This window comes from Triticum urartu, chromosome 5, assembly GCF_003073215.2.
Source record: "Triticum urartu cultivar G1812 chromosome 5, Tu2.1, whole genome shotgun sequence".
In the NCBI taxonomy this organism is placed as follows: Eukaryota; Viridiplantae; Streptophyta; class Magnoliopsida; order Poales; family Poaceae; genus Triticum; species Triticum urartu.
Genome location: NC_053026.1, coordinates 261,713,907 through 261,732,869, shown reverse-complemented (window position 1 = coordinate 261,732,869; position 18,963 = coordinate 261,713,907).

The following is an 18,963-nucleotide window of genomic DNA, read 5'->3' as shown; positions in this document are numbered from 1 at the left end:
ATTGAGATGATATTCTATGTTTTGCCTTTGCCATGTTAGAAGCATGATTTGATATGCCATGTCAGTGCCATGTTAGTAGATGCTATGATTTTGTTCATGCTTAGTTGGTTTTTATCATGCCATGTTTAGTAATGGATATGAGGTAGGCTGTTGCATGCGCCCGGTTCTCGCTTTGTCTTCTTCTTGTTTGGATGCTATGCATTTGGTTGTCTTGCAAGTAGATTCAATGTACTGACCTGGCGTGTCATGCTAGTTTTGTAGGTCATACCCGTATTGTTCGCTTGATCCGTCGTGCTAGGCCGTAACCTTGCCAGTCCTGTGAGTTGTGGAGCCCAGCCAGAGTTGTTATGCTGCCAAACCAAGACTTCCGCCGCCATTCAATCAGACTTCCGCTGTCATTTAATAGCCTTAGGGCTATGCCAGATAATTGTATTCATCAATGATGTAATCTCATATACATGTATTTGATGAATATTCTTGTACCTGGAATGTTGTATTATGGGCCTGTCGTGCGTCAGGTGTTATCCTGGGCTGACGTGCGAAGGCCCCCTGCTCCATGCGGATCGGGGTGCCACAACGTGCGTGTGTGTGTGTGTGTTTTGTCGTGGCCCCCAGTTGCAAGCCGCCCATCGACTTGCAACTCAGCATGTGTGTGTGTGTTTGTCAAGAGTGCTCAGTTGCATGTCGATAACCGACTCGCAAATTGGGGAGGTGTGTGTGTGTGTTTCTTTTTGTGAAGCGTCCTTAGGTGTGTGTCTTTTTAAATTGTTCACCATGTTATGAAAAATATGTTCTCCATATTTTTGAAAAATGTTCACGTATATAAAAAGTGCACCATGTAATTAAAAATATTCATCATATTTTATAAAAATGTTCAGCTGGTTCTGAATGCCAAACATGACCATATGTCAGTCAGTCAACATGAAGCTATAATCTAACCAGCCCAATATGTGTTGATACTCTGAAAACAAGACGCGGCAACACTGCAACGCCGTGCAATGGACCTACCTAAAAATCCATGCACCATACTACCTACTTAATAAATATGGAAGCACGCACGTACGTATACACTGCCACTTAAGCATGCGCTTGACAATGGTACTAAACTAAATGCAGCTTTATTAGGTTTGTGGGTGACTTGGACAAGCAGACGATGCAACATATGTGCGCGGACCTTGTGCTGGTTTACCTACGTGGCCACTGGCTGAGATAGACAACCTCAAAAAACGAAACAAACAAACAAGAAAACAAGTATTTGAACCACAAAACAGATGATGAAGTCAACTTAGATGTGCTATAGTTATGTCACATCTAGATGTGTCTTAGCCACACCCTTTTTTTAACGGAAGTAAAGGCTGGCTTTGTTTGCTTCCGTGTAGTAGATACGTGATCCATCTTATTATAATCATATAAGTTTCCTTATTTGTGAACAATCTGATTTATACATGTCATTAGCGACGACTCTTTTGCGTAACTTTTTCTATCCTTAAATCTCAACACATATGATATAAGGAAACATGCATCTGCACTTTATTCCTACAAATCATGACCATCCTTTTTAACTCTTTATCTATTGTTACATCTAAACCTTTCGTTTTCTATCGTTTTAATAATATTATAGATCTTCTCCAACTAGTTAGTCTTAAGAGAGGCTGCAAAGGTGTCCGGTTTCTATTTGTGTGTTTATTGTTTCATCAGCAGTCCTCTATTATCGTAATCACACTTAATATCTTTGGAACAGGGATGCTCAGCTCTATTTTAGTGGAACTGCACAAAATGATCGGAATGTTGCATGCTCCAGACAGCTACCTTTTTTCCCAAAATGCCTTGTTGATTTAGACAGAGCTGGGGGGACGTTGTTGCCAATGAAAGCATGGATCAATTTTAATTTTAAACCTTCTCACAACTTTGTCTTCAGTTGTGATGTAAATATTAGCTCTGATATGCTAATCATTGAGATGCATTAGCAAGGAAGTTAGTTTTTTATTGTTTCCGAAAGAGCATCGATGGCAAGACACACGAAACAAAAGCTGAAAGCTTAGAGCATTGTACAATTTCATGTCACTGGAAATTATTTGTATAGTACGTCAATTATGTAAACAAAATGCTGGAAGCTTGATAGCATTGCCAGCATCCGGGTCCATGTGCCATGCACACAATTATACACCTCCGTTCCTAAATATTTATCTTTTTACAAATTTCAAATGGGCATATTTTAGAGTGTAGATTCACTCATTTTGCTTCGTACATAGTCACTCATTGAAATCTTTAGAAAGATAAATACTCTGGAGTATATTTAAGAACTGAGGGACTAGTGCACAACCGCATGGGAGACTCAGCCTGGTCATTGCGCCGCATTAATAGTGAGTAGTGAGCAGTCAAATCATAAGCCCCACCTTTCCCACTGTAAGTTGTTCAGAAGAAGCAACCATCAATACGCTCTTTTTTGAATCCGCTCATACTACTCCATCCATCACTGTTTATAGAGCACGCTTCGAAAAAAAATCTCTGGGACCAAGTTGACTAGCGATCGGCCTGAAAAATAGCATTGGTAGTTATAGTACGATTTCTATTACTAGAGGAAATAATGTGTACACACATGCATGTAGTGCTTCCACCGCAGGTACACACGTGCATGCACTTACTCCACTCCGTAGTACATCGAGAGAAAATTGTGGACTTGATTGCGGTTACCATGCCATAATTAATTGAGCATTAAACTAAACGCGTCTAAAGTCTCTCTGGTGGTGCAAATGCATTGAGAGAAATGCATCAGAATGAAGCGCGCCATGTAAATTGTGACGGAGGGGGGAGTAGTATGAAGGTGCAAAACCAACTACGCATCTGGCCAGTCGGTCAACGCACCTCCTCTTGGCATATCACAGACATGTGGGACCGGAGTGTGAGCAAACCGATCTCAATTGACGGCAAAATGGCCAACCCACCATTTCTTGAGAGAGACGAGGAGCGAGAACATACAGACGGGCTCGCATGGAGGCCAATATATATTCGAGCATGGTTGATCGATATCATCATTACATGTTCAATATTTTTTAATACTATACTATTGGGCTACCGTTTTCTGCCCTTCTCCCGAATAAATGTGTACTTTATCAAAGATTAAAATAAAATAAGAGTACAAACGCTCCAGCATGCGGTTCTAGTAGTAGTACTGCTCGTACTACTAAACCTTGCGCTTGGCTCTTCACCTCTTCGTGAAGTTGAACAATGATGGTACTCCACATGTTGGGTACTACAGTGTATGCCTCTGGCAACCTGACACCGAATGAACTGATGCATGTCCACCGCCTGGGCGAGGGTAGGTTGCATTAGTCAAAAGGCGTATGCGAGATTCACCTTGTCCTGCAAGCTTCTCCTTGTTCTTCGAGTTGACGGGACACACCAAAAAGTAGTGCTAGTCCATACTCCCTCCTTTCCGGTTAATATGGCTTAATCTTTTTTCGGGTAAATGAGAGAGATTTATTCATATATAAGCATTCTTAGGACGATCAGCCAAGAGACTGGTCACTAGGAAGCGAGGTACCCCGCAAATAAAGAAGAAGGATGAGAGGTGTTTCATCAAGCCAGCTCATGGCCACATTGAAAGTGCAGCAAGCACGGTTCGCACAAATATGCGCCGCAAGGTTTCTGACCTTTTTACATGCTGAATAACAAAAAAAGAGGAAATATTACCGAGCGCTCCTATTTGTAACAGGATATGAGCCAGAATTAAGCGAGAATTGTGGCAAGTGTTCCATGCAATCAACTTCCATTACCACATGCGAGAACCCTCGAAGAGAACCAAATGTGTTGAAGATTGCTTTATCACATTTTGAAAATATAATAAGAGTGCAGACGCTCCTCCATCCGGTTCCTAGTAGTATAGTACAAACCTCTATAGTAGTAGTACAAGTACTAGTAAATTTGCGCTTGGCTATTCTCCTCTTCGGGAAGTCAAACAATAATAGTACTAGTATAGTGTATGCTTCTGGCTATCTGACACCGAATTATCTATTGCACATCCACCGCCTGAGTGAGGGAGAGCTTGCATTAGTCAAAAGTTTCTCCTAGTCCTGTGAGCCACCGTGCGCAAGCTTCTCCCATCCTGCAAGCTTCTCCTCATTCAGCAAGTTGACGGGACACAACAATGTAATGCTAGTCCATACTGCCTCTTTTCCGGTTAATATGGCTCAATTTCAAACGAGATAAATACACTGTCTGTCACTGTATATTTGTAAAAATACGGTCAATGGACTTCATAATACGCTTATTGCGCTTAATATATACATTTTCCGGTGTTTATACGGTCACTAGCTCACCCTAGCTGAGTATGGGTGTGCATGCACATGTAGGTTGAGCACTTGAGCGTGACCGTGTGTGTTCCGTCATGTGCTCGGACATGCATGCATTAGGGTGTCGCGTGCGTTTTTGCATCCATGTGTACGTGTGACTATTGCATGCATGCACGAGGTTGTAGTCCCTCACATTCACATGTTCATAAGTCAATGCTTTGTCAAAACGTTGCATGCAAGGTTTAATCATTCGTTGTTCACGCATGCATTTCCGATATTAATATGTTGGTAAAGACAATTTCTTGAGGAAAATGAGCCCATGAATTGAGTAAAAATGGGTCTAATAAGCCAGGATGGAGGGAGTACCAATAGTGAATCGGTTCGACCGAGTTTTCTGATCTGGTCCCACCGAGTTTAGTAAATTGTGTGTAACGGTTAGATTTTGCGTGGAGGCTATATATACCGCTCCACCTTTCCTTCATTAGTAAGTAGAGCCATCAGAACGTTCCTACGCTTCAGCATTCATTTTCTGAGAGACAACAACCTACTCATGTGTTGAGACCAAGATATTCCATTCCAACCATTTGAATCTTGATCTCTAGCCTTCCCCAAGTTGCTTTCCACTCAAATCATCTTTCCACCGAATCCAAATCTGTGAGAGAGAGTCGAGTGTTGGGAAGACTATCATTTGAAGCACAAGATCAAGGAGTTCATCATCAACACACAATCTATTACCTTTTGGAGAGTGGTGTCTCCTAGATTGGTTAGGTGTCACTTGGGAGCCTCCGTCAAGATTGTGGAGTTGAACCAAAGAGTTTGTACGGGCAAGGAGATCACCTACTTCGTGAAGATCTACCCTAGTGAGGCAAGTCCTTCGTGGGCGATGGCCATGGTGGGATAGACAAGGTTGCTTCTTCATGGACCCTTCGTGGGTGGAGCCCTCCATGGACTCGCGCAACTCTTACCCTTCGTGGGTTGAAGTCTCCATCAACATGGATGTGCGATAGCACCACCTATCGGAACCACTCCAAAAATCTTCGTGTCTACATTGCGTTTGCTCCCTCCAAACTCCTCCCTTTACCTTCAGGTGCAATGTTTTACATTCCGCTGCTATACTCTTAGACTTGCATGTGTAGGTTGATTGCTTGACTTGTGCTAAGTTGATAAAATCTGCCAAGACTTAAAATTGGGAAAAGGCTAGATTTTTATTTGGTCAAGTAGTCTAATCACCCCCTCTAGACATACTTTCAATCCTACAAGTGGTATCATTGCTTTGGTCTCCATTTTCCCTGATTTCCAAAGCTTTTGGTGATCATAACCTTAGTTTCACAACCTAGGAGAGTATGGCGTCTAGCGAGGGAAATTACCATCGTAGAGGTCCTTACTTTGATGGTACAAATTTTGCTAGTTGGAAGCATCATATGAAAATGCGTATTCTTGGACATAACCCCACTGTCGGTGTTCTCGGAACGGGGGTCCCCAGACTTGCCTACCTGCAGCCCACGACGTGGCTTTGCTAGTAGGCCTGTACGACCCATCTTCATCAACAAGGAATCAAGACCCTCACGAGGGGCCAAGCCTCGCGATGCGGACGACACAAGACCTCCTCAAGAGCGGCCTCATCGGGCCGGCTTGTGAGGGGCGGAGAGTTCAAGGTTGGGCAAACCTCATGAGGTTTCCGTGACGTAAGCCATGATGATCGAGACCAGGTGGGCGCCAGCGCACGCATCGTCCTTGTTTCCTCTTTGGTGCTAAGGGGGCAAGCGCAGGAGCGGAGTACCGAGACACCAAGCAAAGGAATCCATATTGGTGCAGCGAAACCAAGACTCGAAGGATGGCAAGACGGAGGTCACCGTGGAGCCCAGGACCGCATCACCACCAGAACCTTTGGCAGGCGAAGACCACCTTTTGTTAGGATAGCACTAGCTGTCCCCTTTCAAATTGGACGTTGTTGGCTCCCTTCCCGCTCAATATTTGGGGAGAGGACCAGGGCCTCTATAAATAGGACTAGCCACCACCATAGGCAAAGGGAGAGAAGGAGAGAGAGGATCCAAGATATTCCTCAGCCACAAGTGAACCAAGCACAAGAACACCTCGAACTGAGGAGGCCATTCTTCCCCTTGTACTGTTCATCCTCAGCCCAAGAGGCAATCCACCACCACCACACTGGAGTAGGGTATTACACCACACCGGTGGCCTGAACCAGTATAAATCTTGTGTCCTTTGTGTTGCGAGATCGTCAAGTTAGTTCGTGAGATCTAGGCTAAGTTAGCACGCGGATCGATAAGGGGGAGATCTTCGCACGCACCCCGCTGTTCGAACCTTAAGGGTTTTGGTGGAACCCATGATCCGACATTTGGCGCGGTAGGTAGGGGTGCGCCGGAGCTTCTTCCCCACCAGGCGATCGGCCGACGCTCGGCGGTTCCGATGTCCGGTGACCCGAGGGCTGACGATGACCGATGGGCGGTGCTGCCCGCCCAGGAAGACCTCAACCCCGCGTCTCAGGCGTCTGGCGCCCTAACCACTACGGGGCGTGGGTAGCCCGGCCGCTGACCCTCTGCTCTTACCCCCCGACAGATGCGAGCTGCTGCAAGGGCCGCAAGCCACGCTGCAGTAAGGGCACCGCACACCAGGAGGGAGCAGGCGAACATGCGGTCCGAGCTCACAGTGGCTCGGGAGCTGTTGCGGTGCTGGCTGATGGAGAGCGGCCGGGATGGACTGCTGGAAAGCGTCGCCGAGCTCCTGGATGCGGTGTCCACGGGAGCATCGCCCTGCTGCTACCAGCTAACGCCCCAGGCAGCGGCAGGATCCCACGACGGGCCTCGCCGCGCCCGCGTACCCCCAAGTGCGCCCGGGGGCTTCGTCGACATCAGCACGGTCCATGGTGGAGGCTGCCCCCTCACATCCGAGCCACCTCGGGCGGGCGCGGGCATGAGCGTCTTCGCACACGGCCTCATCGGAGCACCGCCCCGCCATCCTCAGGACAGAGTGACGGGCCGAGCGACATGGAGCGTGGGGCACTTCGGCGAGGTCTTTGGGGTAGCGGCCGCGGAGGCCTACGTGCCCCGCGTGATGGATCAGGAGTACACGCCGGAGGACGGCCCCGGCTCATTCCTCTGGCCAGGATGGGAGGAGGAGGCGTTAGGAGCTAAAGCCTTCCAGGAGCCGCCAGAGAACCCCGCCGGCCGCATCGTCGACGACAGATACAGGGTACCATTAATCCCTCAGGGGCAAGCTTATGCTAACCATGAGTCACAGATGAACCAGGTCACGGTTCCAAACGATGGTTCTGGCAAGGAAATGCCTGCCCCAATAGGAGAGACCCATCTGGGGGTTGCGTGGAAGGGACCACGAGCAAGGCCCCTCCTCGTGTCGCACGGAGCAAGGCCACGCCCGGAGGTAGGCCCTCTGCCGGAGTGGCGACGGCGACCTTTCCCCCGGCAGAGGACCCGTGGTCACCGAGGTCGCCGCTGGCGTCCCCTTTGCCCTCGTTGGGCCGTCCTGGTTTCCGGTCATCCCAGCGGTGGTAGGGGGTGGCATAAGGCGGGGCCCTCATCAGGCGATACGAAGTAAGGCTCACGCCTATAAAGATCGCCACCCGTGACACTCTCATGTTATAATGAGTGGGGCTATACATGCCCCAGAGCCTCAGGAGAGCCGCCCTTGGGCCTCGGGGGCTCCCTCCCACGCCCAGTGGCAGCACTTAGCTCCGCGCTGGTGAGAAGACGTCGAAGACTAGACTAGGTACCAGACGCGGCCATTTGCTTTGGATATCTTTTCTATAACCCTGCCTTCTGGATTTGGATTTAAGTTGAAGTTGAATTTTATTTGATGCGCGGGGGGATGCCTTTTCTCGTTTGAGCTATTTCTCACTGTCTAGTTCTTGCTTTATTTCGGAGTTCACGCCAGTCACCCCCCCCTCGCGGGGCCCCCGCGAGCCGGGCTAGGCATGAAGCACACAAGCCACACACGCGCCACGCCGTGGCTTGTGCTGGCTTATCATGCGGCCTCCTCGGGAGTGTCGACGAACTCCTCAGGAGCTCCTCAAAAACCCGCAATCTCTTGGGCCTGTTTTGGGCTCGTCCAAACTAAGGTAAACCGCAACAACAACCTTGCCCCAGCATGCATAAGCTCGTGAAGACGCGTACTCAATTTGACACAGAAGGATAAAAGCTACGATTGTTTACATGAGGGGCTCCCCCTCTCAAAATGCTCTTACAATCTTCCGGGGCGACGCCTAAGTTTTTACAGGGAAAACGGCAGGGGAACGAGGAATCAGCCAGATATGTCGCTCGCCGCGTCTCCCATATCATCTTCTGATGCACCACTGGCGTCGCTATCGCCATCGTTGGCGTCGCTCCACCTTCACCGGCGTCGGTGTCGCCGTCGTCAACCACGACGCCTTCGTCTGCCACAACCACTACCCCGTCATCGTCATAAGTGAATGCCTTGACCAGCGCATCCACATTTTCTTCAACCCATCACGCCAGATCACCCCGGATGGCTTCCGGTACGGGAGCAATGGCGGCGTCAAAATCGAAGTTGGGGTCGATGTTCTGGAGGTGGCTGAAGACGCGGGAGAACGCGTGCCCTAGCAAACTGCGACTCCTCTCCTCAACAAGTTGGTGAGCCCTCTCGGAACGGTTCTGCAGGCGCGTCACCACATCCCCAAAGAAGGGGAGGTGGCTGGCGTAGTCGTTTGCATGGGGATGAGGAGCATTCTCATCGCAGATATGGCCTAGGGCGGTGTTGGCCCTATTCATGAGGTCCTCGAGCATGGGGGCGCACACGCTCCAACGTCCACTGCTCAAGCACTTTGTCCCCGCTCCGCCGTGCGACGGACTCGGCGTTGGCGACCCGCTGCCGAAGAGAGAGCAGCTCGGCGCGGGATGAAACCAGTTCAGCCTGCGCCAAGGCCAGGGCTGATGCGGTGGCCTCCTCACGCCGCTCCACCTCGACCATTCGGTACTTGAGGGTAGCAGTCCTACTAGCGGCCCCAGCTTCCACGAGCTTCAGCTTCTGGTTGTGCCTGCTCTCGAGATCCACACGAGCCTCGGCCACACAGCGGTCGACCTCCTCCTGGGCCCTGACCTCGCATGCGCTGACGTCATCCTCCGCCCGAGCAACCTAGCGCTCCCTCATCTCCAGCCGTTCGAGTTCAAGGCCGTGCTCCACGGCTTCCAGTGCCAGCACCTCCTCGCGCTTCCGGAACTCTTCCTCCTCGGCGGGCGACCCCCTCAACGACGCGAGAGCAGCCCTATACGCCTCCACCTGCTGATCCAAGACAGCGCTCTAGGCTTGGAGCTCCCACGCACGTTTCTCCATGGCCTCGCGACGGCGGTCGGCTTCCCGAGCCTCCTCCAGATCTCGGGAGCAGGCCTCACGAGAGGCTGCAAGAGAAGCCCCGGCCTTCCTATTGTCCAGCTCGTGCTGGTGGCACCCGAGGTTGATGGCCACCTTCAGCTTGTGCCACTCCTCCGCCAACCGAAGATCCTCATTCTCGAGGCGCGCGTCGACACCCTCAAGTTCTTCACCGAGTTGGTTCATCGCGCCCATCACCTCCTGGAAGAGCTCATGACGAAAAACGCTCCTCCCGTGCTCGAACTCGAGCGCATGACTCATCTCCCCCTCCGCTACGGGGGCTGTGGGTGGCACCTGAGGCGGTACGTCCCCTCTCAGTAGGAGGATGGGGGTTGGCGCTGCCCCAGGCACTGGCTGGGTCTCGCGAGGGGCCCGAACTAAATGGAGCCCGCTGCTTGAAGAGGACCCTAGGATCGAAGCCAGCCAGCCGCCGGGTGTGATCAGGGGAGGAGGCCGTGGCACGCTTGCCGTGCTCCGAGCCAGGCCGTGAAGGAAGGACGGCGAAGGCGCGAGCTCAAGATGCCCTGATGACGGGCCAACTCCCGCGGCGGACCCCACGACATGGGCGGCGCACGAGACTGCGGTGCTCGAGCTTGGCGTGTGCAACGAGACGAGAGGGTGCTGCTTCTCAGCAGATTTTACGGCCTTGGCAGAAGGGGTCCTGATGGCACAATCGTCAGGAAGGAAAGCGGCACAGAGAAGATCACCAAGATAAGGTACTTACTCGTCAACAGCGATATACTTCCTCCGTTTCAACGGCCCGAAGGTGACGCTACCGCAGCTTGGGGACCCCTTTCTCTTGCGGAGTTCTGCGAAGTCCACGCACAGCCGGCCGAAGCACTGGACATGGAGGCCGACACAAGGCGCGGTTGGAGAAGTGCTCGGAGGGGCAGCCTCAAAAGCGCCAGGCTGAGGAGAGCTAGCCGACTCTACCTCACAGTGACTTGCCGAGGCCTCAGGAGCCCCGGCCATGGGAGATGCGGGCTGCACCGCCCCTTCAACCGCCACCCCAGGGCAAGAGTCACGGGACCCCGAGGTCGATGCTTCGGGAGCCCTGGGCGGCATCAGCATCTCAGCACCTTCACTATCGGCCCCCAGCGGTGCACGCCCCCCTGCACCAACACTAGGGGCGAGCTCTGCATCAGCATCGAGGAAAGGAACCACGACGATGGGGTTCTCGCGGGGCCCCATGTGGCCATCTGGGCGCAACCCCACTCGTCGAAGCAGGGTATCTTCTCCATGAAGGACATCTTGTTTTAGCAGCGATACAAAACACAACTCTTCCTCAGCAAGTTGTCTGGCAATGGGATGCCCGTCAGGACCTCAAACGCCGTTCACCGCGCCTCATGGGGGACCTTAGACTCCTGAAGTCTCATGTGGTCCTGGCTGCTGAGCAAGGCCCACATCGACTGGGAGTGGTGCTGAAGCGGAGCAATTCGGCGCCGGACGAACTCCCTCACCACCATAGACGCAGTCACGCCAAGGTCTTTGAGCCATCTCAACCTCAGCCAGACGGGGACAAGGCGTGAATCGGCGAGCCTCCGGTGGCACCAACCGGAGTTAGGAATGGTGGGATCAGATGGATAATAGAGCAGGGGGCTGAGCACTCCGGTGTCAACAAACACCCAGTGTGTCCGTAACCCGCTCATGGATGGTGGAAGCTCGAAGTCAATCCCGTCGCCGCCACGACCTGAAAGCTTAGGCACCCGGAGCTCTACCTAGGATCAATCAGGTGCAGCGAGAAGAAGTGGCGGAAAAGAGCCACGGAAGGAGCAATGCCGACCATGGCCTTGCAACGAAGGCGAAGACGGCAAGCAGGGTCACGGATTGGGGATCAAGGTGCAGCATGTGGATCTGTTAATGGGAAAGCACATTGTTGACGAAGGCGGAGAAAGGAGGGACCAAGCCGGCCAAGAGGGCGTCGATGAAGAAGGGGACCTCAGTGGCCGTCTGGTCAATGCGAGCATGGGAAGTAGGCCAAGCCACTGTCTCTCCCAACTCGTTGAAGCTGGATGCGAGCATGGGACGCACCTTGCCCATGGCCTCATCGTTGAGCACCTGCGATGGGCCTACTGTGGGCTTGGCGGCCCGGGGCGCACTAGCTGAAGACAGAGACTTCTTCCCTTTATCCGCTTGCGTCAGCGCCATGGCGATGGGGCGAGCAGAGATAAGGTCAGATTGGAAAGAGGAGCTGAGTCTGGGGGAAGTAGAGGAATCGGAGGAGAATGACGCAGGCGATGGAAGAATAACCATGTAGACCGCGGTGGCCATTTAGCTAGGCGGGTATCAAGGCAGCATGGGGAAGCGGAGACGCCCATGTCCAATCAACCGCCACGTGTTGACCGAGGCTGCAGGCAATTGGGGCCCGCAGTGCTCTGAACTTGACCCTTGGCTTCACCTTGAAGCCAAGCCCGAGCGCGCCTTGGGCCTGGGGGCTACTGTCGGTGTTTTCGGAACGAGGGTCCCTAGACATGCCTGCCTGCGGCCCACGGCGTGGCTTTGCTGGCAGGCCTGTACGACCCATCTTCATCAACAAGGAATCAAGACCCTCACGAGGGTCAAAGCCTCGCGAGGCAGACGACACAAGACCTCCTCAGGAGCAGCCTCATCAGGCCGGCTCGTGATTGGCGGAGAGTTCAAGGCTGGACAAACCTCGTGAGGTTTCCATGACGTAAGACATAACGATCGAGACCAGCCGGACGCCAAGCAGGCGCTAGCGCGCGCAGCGTCCTTGTTTCCTCTTTGGTGCTAAGGGGGCAAGCGCAGGCGCGGAGTACCGAGGCATCAAGCAAAGGTTTCCATATGGCAAGACGGAGGTCACCGTGGAGCCCAGGACAGCATGACCACCAGAACCATTGGCAAGCGAAGACCACCTTTTGTCACGATAGCTTGTACGAGCTGTCCCCTTTGAAATTGGCCGTTGTTGGATACCTTCCCGCTCAATATTTGGGGAGAGGACCAGGGCCTCTATAAATAGGACTAGCCACCACCATAGGCAAAGGGAGAGAAGGAGGCCGTTCTTCCCCTTGTATTGTTCATCCTCAGCCCAAGAGGCAATCCACCACCACCACACTGGAGTAGGGTATTACACCACAATGGTGGCCCGAACCAGTATAAATCTTGTGTCCTTTGTGTTGCGAGTTCGTCAAGTTAGTTCATGAATCTAGGCTAAGTTAGGACGCGGATCGATAGGGGGGAGATCTTCGCACGCACTCCAGTGTTCGAACCTTAAGGGTTTTGCCGGAACCCGTGATCCGACACCCGCCATTTGGGCTATTATGTGTATTGGGTTGCTAGGTGAATTCTTTGATGAGAGAGAACTAAACCGTGAAGCTAGCGCAGAAGAGTTGTAGATGCTGCAATACAATGCTCAAGCTTGTGATATTCTCTTCAATGGATAGTGCCCCGTAGAATTCAACAAAATCAACCGTCTTGAGAATGCAAAGGAAATTTGTGATACTTTGATTGATATGCATGAGGGTACCGACTCCGTCATGGAATCCAAATTGGATGTGTTTCAAAGTCAGGCTGACAAGTTCAAAATGAAGGATGGTGAAGGTGTCGCTGAAATGTACTCTAGGCTCGCTCTCATCACAAATGAGATTGCTGGCTTAGGAAGTGAAGAGATGACTGATAGATTCGTCATCAAGAAGATCCTAAGAGCCTTGGATGGAAAATATGATACTATGTGCACATTGATCCAAATGATGCCCAACTACAAAGATCTCAAGCCAATGGAAGTAACTGGAAGAATTTTTTCTCATGAGATGTCACTCAAGGATAAGGAAGAGCTTCACAACGAGTCATGTGGTGCTTACAAAGCCTCATGTGATGCTCCTACATCATCAAGTGAGAAACAAGCCTTCAATGAAGAATTGAGCCTAATGGTGAAGAACATCAACAAGTTCTACAAGAGTAGAAGCAAGGAAAGGAGTTCCAAGTCAAGGTCCTACAATGCCAAAAGATCTTCGAGTCATGAACTTAATTGCTACAATTGTGGAAGACCTGGACACTACTCCAATGAGTGCACGGCTCCCTACAAAAGAAGAGAAGATTCACCAAAAAGGATAAGTAGAAGAGAAGAATCACCACCTATAGATAGGAGGAGTAGAGATGGCCATTATGAACGAAGAACATCACGGAGAAGCAAGGATTCAGAAAGGAAGGACAAATCATCAAGGAGCTACACAAAACAAAGACATCAAGCACATGTTGGTGAATGGGTATCCTGCTCCGACTCTGTTAATCACTCCGAGAGAAGTTATCACTCCGACTCCAAATATACTCTATATGAAGGTGTTGCCGGTCTAGCACTTGTGTCAACCAACTCCTATGACATATTTGACTCACCAAATGAAGGAATTGGAAGATGCTTCATGGCTAAAGGGCCAAAGGTATCACACCCTGAGTATGTTGATTTCAATAGTGATGAAGATGATTTGATAGGTGATGATGATTTACTTGTTGACAACTCTAGTGATGAAAACTATGATGAACTTCCTATTAATCATGCTAATCAAGATAAAACAAATGACGGTGATAAGAAGGAGATTGAGCATCTAACTAAAGAACTAAACACTCTTAAGTTAACTCATGAAACTACCTTGGAAGACAATCGAGACCTTTTAAAGACTCATGAGAAGTTACGCTTTGAAAAGCTCAACCTTGGGCAAGAGCATGGGTTCTTAACGGAAATCAATGATGATATTCGCAAGAAAAGTTCTTCTTACGTTGCCAAGCGTTTACTCTTGTCTACTTAAATGCCACAAGTTAAATCTAGCAATAAGAGTAAGAAAGATTCTTCTTCTAGTAGTAACAACAATCATGTTAAATCCAATATTATTGCCTCTAGTAGTTCTCTTGATTCCACTAATAACCTATTAAAGGGAATTATAGAGAAAGGTGTCTACAAGAGTCTTGCCGGATGTAAGAAATTTGAGGAAATTATACACAAGCAAGGAAGGCACCGTAAGAATCAAGGTATTGGTTTTGAATGAAAGTTCAATGCCAATGGAGTTGTCGTCGTCCTGGGAACGGGAGTCCCCAGACTTGCCTGCCTGCGGCCCACGGCGTGGCTCCGTCAGTGGCACCGTATGGCCCATCTCCACCAGCAAACACTCAAGACCCTCGCGAGGGGCCGAGCCACGCGAGGCGGACGATGCAAGACCTCCTCGGGGGCGGCCTCACCAGGCTGGCTTGCGAGGGGCAGAGAGATCAAGGCAAGGGGCACCTCGCAAGGTTCTTGTGACACAAGCCATGACAACCAAGGCCAGGCGGACACCAGGCGGGCGCCAGCGCACACAGTGTCCTCGTTTCCTCTTTGGTGCTAAAGAGGAAAGCGCAGGCGAGGAGTCCCGAGGCATCAGGCAAAGGTTTCCATATCGGTGCAACAAGACCAAGACCAGCAGGTCGGCATGACAGAGGTCACCATGGAGCCCAAGATTGCGTCACCACCAGAGCCTTTGGCATGCGAAGACCATCTTTTGTCAGGATAGCTTGTACTAGTTGTCCCCCTTCCAATTGGCCGTTGTGGGATCCCTTCCTGCCTAATATTTGGGAAGAGGACCCGGGCCTCTATATATAGGACTAGACACCACCGTAGGCAGACATCTCATCTTGGACCGGATCCATTCTACCAAGGCCACCACACTCACCAAGCACAAGAGCACCTCTCCTCAGGAGGCTGTTCTTCCCCTGTAACCATTCATCCCCAGCCCAAGATGCAATCAACCACACCACACTGGCGTAGGGTATTACACCACATCGGTGGCCCGGACCAGTATAAATCTTGTGTCCCTTTGTTCTGCGAGCTCGACGCGCTGAGCCTTGAGATTGCGGTGAGGGCGTGAGCTAGAGGGAGGGGAGATCTTCGTGCGCACGCCAGTGTTGGAACCTCAAGGGTTTTGCCGAACCCGAAATCCGACATTTGGCGCGCCAGGTAGTGGTGCGTCGAAGCCTCTCTTCCATCAGCAGACCCGCCAAGACTGTGTAGCACCGATGTCCAGCGACCCGAGGGCCGACACTGACCACTGGGCAGCCTGGCCAGCCTGGGTGGCATTTTCCGACCAATAAGACCTCAACTCCGCGCTCCAGGCGGCACATGCACCGCCAAACGCCTCGGGGCGTGGGCGGCGTGGTCCGACACCTTCCACCCTTACCCCACAGCGCACGCGGGCCGCTGCAAGGGCCTCAAGTTACGCCACGACGACGGCTCTGCACTCCCGATGGGGACAAGCGAACATGAGGGCCGCGCTCATAGTGGCGCGGGAGCTGGTGCGATGCCGACTGATAGAGAGCGGCCGGGATGCATTGCTGGAGCATGTTGCCGAGCTGTTGGACACCGCATCCAGGGGTACGCCGCCTTTCTGCTCCTTGCTTACGCCTCAGTCTACGGCCAGATCACACGGTGGGCCCCGTCGCGCCAACGCGCCCCCAGGCGCACCAAGAGGTTTCGTCGGCATCGGCGCAACCAGCGGCACCGGACACCCAACCACATCTATGCCTCCCCCAATGGGTGCAGGCGTAAGCATCGCCACCCACGGTCCCGGCAGGATGCCGCCCTACCATCCTGGCGCGCCGAGCCAAGCGACGTGGAGCGTGGGGCACCTCAGCGAAGTTTCTGGGCCGACAGCTCTAGAGGCCTATGTGGCCCACGTGATGGACCAGGAGTACACACCGGAAGACGACCCCGGTTCGTTCCTCGAGCTGGGTTGGGAAGAGGAGACACTGGAAGCTGAGGCCTTCCAGGAGCCACCCCAGGAGCCTCGCCGACCACGCTAGTGACAACAGCTATAGGGCACCACTAATCTCTCAGGAGCAGGCTTACGCTAACCATGGGTCGCAAGTGAATCAGGTCACAGCGGTGGACGATGGCCCCAGCACGGCAGCCCCCCTTCCACTAGGGGAAGCGCATTGAGGGCTGCGGGGGAGGAGCCTGGAGGTAGGTCCTCTGTCAGGGAGGCACTGGCGAGCTTTCCCCCCGGCAGAGGGCCTATGGTCGCTGAGGGCTCCGCTAGCGTCCCCTTTGCCTCTTGCTATCGTCCTGGTTTCCGGATGCCCCAACGGTGGTCGAGGGCGGCGCAAGGCGGGCCCCTCGCCTGGCGATATGAAGTAAGGCTCACGCCTATGAAGGTATCCACTCGTGACACTCTCACGTAATAATGAGTGGGGCTATACACGCCCTGGAGTCTCCGGAGTGCCGCCGTCGGGCCTCGGGGGCTCCCGCCCACGTCCTAGTGTAAGCACCATGCTCCGCGCTGGCCGTCGACACTGTCCCCCAATGACTATGCTCATGGCCTGTGAAAGCACTTAGCTCCGCGCTGGTGAGAAGACTCGAAGACAAGAATACTAGCTAGGTGCTGGACGCGGCTGTTTGCTTTTGACCTCCTTTCTGTAGCTCAGACTCGCAGCTTTTGATCTTGAATTTGAAGTTGCATTTCCATTGGCAATCGTGGGGGGCATCCTTTTTCGTTCATGTTGATTTTGTAAGTTTCTAGATTTGTGTTTTGTTTGAGGTTCGCGTCCGCTACCTCCCACCTTCTGAGCACCTCGCGAGCGGGGGCTGGCAGAGGCGTATGCGTGCTGCGCGCACACATTGCTGTTACTGGCGCTCGCTTCTCGCGAGACTCTCTCGGGTGGACCGGCGGACCTCTCAGGAAACCAAAACCTCACGAGCTCGTGAGGGGCTCCTCTTAGAAGGAATGCATGTCCACAACCGCCAAACCAGTTTGAAGCCCGGCTAAACCAAAGTAAGTTATGGCATCAAGCCCGTAAGGGGAGTCGCGAGCACCCAAAAGCACGCTTTAAGCCTAGCCTAAGGAATGAAGTGGTAGTCTATTTACATGAGGGGCTTCATTCTCTTACATCGTGAGGCGCCGTACCCAAGCTTTTGCATGCAGGTTCAAAATAAAGGAGCGATGGCTCAGCCGGACATATCGCTCGCCTCGTCCCTCGAATCTCTTCCGGACAGGCTGCTGACGCCATCGTTGTCTCTGTCTTCACCGCATCAGCCACACCTCCACCAACAGCGCAGCCATCAACCACGTCGCGCTCATCCGCCGCGACCACCACCGCGTCGTCATCAGAAGCATAGGCCCTAACCAGAGCGTCCACATTGTTGTCCACCCAGTGCGCGAGGTTGCCCCGTATGACCGCGGGGCACTGGGGCAATGACGAGGGCAAAATGAAAGTTAGGATAGGTGTTCTGGAGATGGCTGAAGACGCGGGAGAATGCGTGCCCGAGAAGGCCTCAGCACTTTTTGTCCACAAGCTCGTGAGCCCTCTCATCACGGCTCTCCAGGCGCATCACAACTGTCGGATGTGGGGTTCCAGCAAACCCTTAAGGTTCGAACACTGGGGTGCGTGGGATGTCTTTTCCTCCCACCGATCTACGTCCTAGCTCGCTAAGATCTCGAGGACGAACTCGACGCACTCGCAACACAGAAAGACACAAGATTTATACTGGTTCGGGCCACCGTTGTGGTGTAATACCCTACTCTAGTGTGGTGGTGGTGGATTGCCTCTTGGGCTGGTGATGAACAATACAAGGGCAAGAACAGCCTCCTGAGGTTGAGGTGTTCTTGTGCTTGGCCAACTTGTGTGGGTGAGGGTGATATAAGATGTCCTCCCTCGCCTATGGAGGTGGCTAGTCCTACTTATAGAGGCCCTGGTCCTCTTCCCAAATCTTGAGCGGGAAGGGAGCCAACAATGGCGGGCAAATTTGAAGGGGGACATCTAGTACAAGCTATCCTGGCAAAAGGTGGTCTGCGCCTGCGAAAGGCTCTGGTGGTGACGCCGTCTTGGGCTCCATGATGACCTCCGTCTTGCCATCCTTCTGGTCTTGGTCTTGTTGCACCAAAATGGCAACCTTTGCCTGATGCCTCGGTACTCCTCACATGCGCTGGTTTCCTTAGCATCAAACAGGAAATAAGGACGCTGTGCGTGCTGGCGCCTGCCTGGCGACCGCCAGGTGTCGATCGTCATGGCTCACGTCACGAGAGCCTCGTGAGGTCTGCCTCGCCTTGATATCTCCGCTCCTCGTGAGCCTGCCTGACTACGCCGCTCCGGAGGAGGTCTTGTGTCCTCTGCCTCGTGAGGCTTGGCCCCTCGCGAGGGTCTTGGAAGCCTTGTTGATGAAGGTGGGCCGTACGGCCTACTAGATTAGCGATGCCGCGGGCCGCAGGCAGGCAAGATCGGGGACGCCCATTCCCAGAACACCGGCAGTAGCCCCCGGGCCCAAGATGCGCTCGGGCTTGGCTTCGCGGCGAAGCCAAGGGTCAAGAACGGAGCATTGCGGGCCCGAAAAGCATGC